Here is a 3,671-nt window from a genome sequence, read left to right as displayed (position 1 = left end):
GGTCCGATGTTCATTACAAGCTAATCAAGCATAATGCAGCCATTGGCCAATAACTGCTTACACAGGTATTTAAACCTCAGTCTATACACCATACCAGCAGCATTGGAAGTGAACAAGCCCGCAGGACGGGTGAAACGCGTTTTCCAGCTCCAGCAGGACCTATCTCAGTACTCCAGCATGAAATACTCCAACATGTATTAAGGACCTGAGGATTACATCTTGCATCCTATTTCCTATTGACTGACCCAGGGACCTGGGCAGGGACCGGTACATTTCAGTGTCTACCTCTAAGAGATTCTCTATATCAACACAGCAATTTTATATATATATATATATATATATATATACTCATTCTAATTCTAGTGACCAGGGACCATATCCAACATTGCCAGCCAATTTGGCCCCTACCTAGTTTCTTATCCCATTGACAGCATCTTGTAGTGTATAAAAAGTGGATATCTGTCACTATCCCTTCACAGTTCCCCCCTCTCTCTTTCCCCCCTTCCCCCCCCCCATTCTTCTTCCCTCATTCCTTTCCTCTTTTCTGCGGACTCATCCATGATCCACAGGTTCATCCTGTGCCTAACATAGACAGCAGATCCGCCTCGTTTCTCTGTCTCCTCCCCCATTAAACACATCCTCTTTTCCCCCACTTAACCTAGGTGCACTCTCATTGGTGAGTCGGCCATAGCAGGCACAAGGAATTACTACCATACCCCACCGACTAAGCCCGATCTCGTCCGATCTTGGAAGCAAAACGGTGGTGGGCTGGGTCAGTATCTGTGAGGGTGACCCCCAGAGAATACCCGGTGTTGTAATTCGTGACCTGCTCGACTCTAAGCCAACAGCAGGATCACCACTTTTTCTTTAATCATTTCTTTTTCTGTATTATATTCTTTTTTCTAAGTACCGTCTGTCCTGATATGTCATAGATCGGAATTGGTCCAATACTAATTAGGATCTATACTCCTCATAATAACTGGGTTTAATGACCCCTAGAGGTCCCATTAATACAAGCAGAGCTTGTGCTGGTTGGATAGGAATAGGGTGTAGAGCAAGAGTGTCTACATCCCTCCTGAAGTCTACTGTTATGTTTTAATATCTTCATATTAACTAATCTATAAAACAAGAGTGCACCCACACAAGAGTCTTCTGCATTTCCCTTTTTCCTTAGTTTGTTTCTGACTCTGGGTGCACCACCAGACCCTATAATCACAACATGAATTACACGTGTATAATCATACGTTATTCTGGTACCACATTATCTTTGGTAATTATCTTTTAGAACCTTTTGAATACTGGTGCGGAATCACATCTACCTTGTGAGATTCTCCTACACAGTGACAGAAGCCGGGTTGCTGCACGTAATGTTACAGTGCAGCACCCGACTCCTGTCACTGAACAGTAGCTGGCACTTTGGTGTCACCCCTCGGCGGGTGACACCTGGGTGCAGGTCGCACCCCCCGCACCCGCCTTGTGACGCCAGTGGTTGGTGGGGTGCTGAGACAGAGGAGGTGTGGAAATGTTTGTTATATACGAAGTAGAGTGGGAGCTGGAAAACCAAATGACAGCCACGGGATGCTGGGCGGTGAGAGCAGCGCTGCAGAGTGCAAGCAGTGGGGTGCTGCCGGAGAAAAAAGTGCCGGATGAGCGGGTGTTAAGATGCTTCAGCCGGACACCGCCAGGCCTGAGGAGTGGGGCAGATGCAACGGCCATCTTGGGACTATGAGGAGCCATTAAAGACTGACCTAACAAGTGAAAACCTCCGCTTAAGAGGGTCTAAGTGATACCTGAGTGATTAAGTCACAAGAGCCCCGGGCAAACTTGATACCCAGATTAAGGGACCCCTATCACCATCTGTGCAGTTAAATGGCTCTGACAACATAGCACCACATTCCTTAAGTTAAACACTGCAACACCATATTCTGCAAGCTGAGCACTGCAAGGGGGTAATTGAGGCAACCCTCCACCCCTTTTACATTGAGACTGTGAGACTTATTTAAGACTGAGTTGTGTTACCAGCGCAGATGCAGACATTTCTTTATGAGATTGAGTTTGTGGCCAGTTTGAATACAGCCCTGTAAACAGGAAAGAGACAGAGTTTGCCACACTGGAAAAAACCCTCATTGCTAAGTGAGTTGAATCTGTTGAAAGACACGATCATCCCTTCGCTAGCAACATTCTTTTTGCATAAGAACTGTGGACAATTGACTTTGTTGCCACCCAGGATTTCTCCTTTCACTTGTGTGCCAGTGCCCCCATTGACACTACTGTGGCACAGGAGACCTCTACTAGAGCTCCAACATTTATTCCCTGTGAAGATTGACATTCCTTGGCTCAGGAAAGCTAGGAAGGTAGTGCTGGTTATTGATAATTGTATTTTTTATTACCTTCCTTGTGGCCACATTATAGAGTGTTATTCCAATGATCTCTTGCCAATATTTGTGATTCTAATTAATATGTTCAACTGTGATTCCAAATAATTGACTTTTGCATATGGAATGCTACTTTGTGATGTGAATATTAGCCAATTGTCTTCTCTTTGTTTATCTTTTACGCCCAAATTCTTCTTTTTAGTGATTATCCAAATGTAATGCCAATTAATCATCACCTTCAATCCAGAGTTCATTGCAGCTCAATGACATCCTGTTGGAATTGCTGACTCACTCCTGTTTCGTATCAATGTATTCTACCTCTCTGAATACGGCATTACAGGACAAGGTGCTGGGAGAAACATTTCAGGTCCGTCACATAGCCACTCAACACCTGTGATACCTCTCTCAACCACTTAGACGTACCCACCAACCCAGGGGTGTTACATCGATGCCTTAGAAGTCACCAGGAAAATGGCATGGGTGCCATTTATCCAGAGATCTGTGTATGTACAGTAGAGCGATCACCAGGAAAATGGTCAATGCCATGTTCCCGGAGATCAGTGAATGCGCCATATAACCCCTGCTCTGCTTGCACTCCAGGAGTTCACATATTACAACAATTCAGATTTTGACCTATTGTTTATGGCATATGAGTAATACAAAGCCCCCAGAACAATGCCTTGTTTTTTGATACAGAAATAGTCTGGGACAATTACACATCTGCCGCTGAGAGCAGTTACACATTACATTCACACAGGTTGCCCTGGAGTTTCCTAACCAGAACAGTGTGTGTAGGTTTGTGTAATAGATCAATCAGCAAAGCTATTCTCAATATAGCATGCACAGCATGAGACGTTTATTCCACACGGGCCCAGCGCTAAGACTCAGATGTTTTCTTTCCTGTATTACTAATACGAGTGGGAAACATAAGATTTATATCCCTGCAAGTAGAGATGAGCAGCAGTTTCAAAAACATTCCATGAAATATCTCCTTGGTCACAAAAGTGAGCACTGGTCCTCAAATGTCCTCAGTCCTTCTTTAACCATAACCATTTCACCAACATTGTCCAAGCCCTATGCATTCCCTGAGATGTAAATTTACAAAGACAATGATATTCCATGGCATGGTAAATCCAAAGCCGGACTCATGTTTTGTATTGCTGGTACTTAGCAACTCTCCGGAATAGACAGTCCCTCATCTGTACCTGAGAGGTACACTCCTAGCACACAATCCTATTATTTGCTCTATGAAATCTATGGTTTTCTTTTTCTCATATTATTAGTGTTATTAATTAT

The 3,671-nt window shown here is 44.0% G+C and overlaps 1 pseudogene; it reads left to right on the top strand.

Moving 5' to 3' along the window:
- The first annotated feature begins 702 nt into the window (after window positions 1–702).
- On the top strand, window positions 703–821 carry LOC135052401 (5S ribosomal RNA; annotated as a pseudogene).
- The last annotated feature ends 2,850 nt before the right edge of the window (window positions 822–3,671 follow it).

The sequence above is a fragment of the Pseudophryne corroboree genome, chromosome 2 (assembly GCF_028390025.1).
Source record: "Pseudophryne corroboree isolate aPseCor3 chromosome 2, aPseCor3.hap2, whole genome shotgun sequence".
Lineage (NCBI taxonomy): Eukaryota > Metazoa > Chordata > Amphibia > Anura > Myobatrachidae > Pseudophryne > Pseudophryne corroboree.
This window is presented reverse-complemented; position numbering and strand designations above follow the sequence as displayed.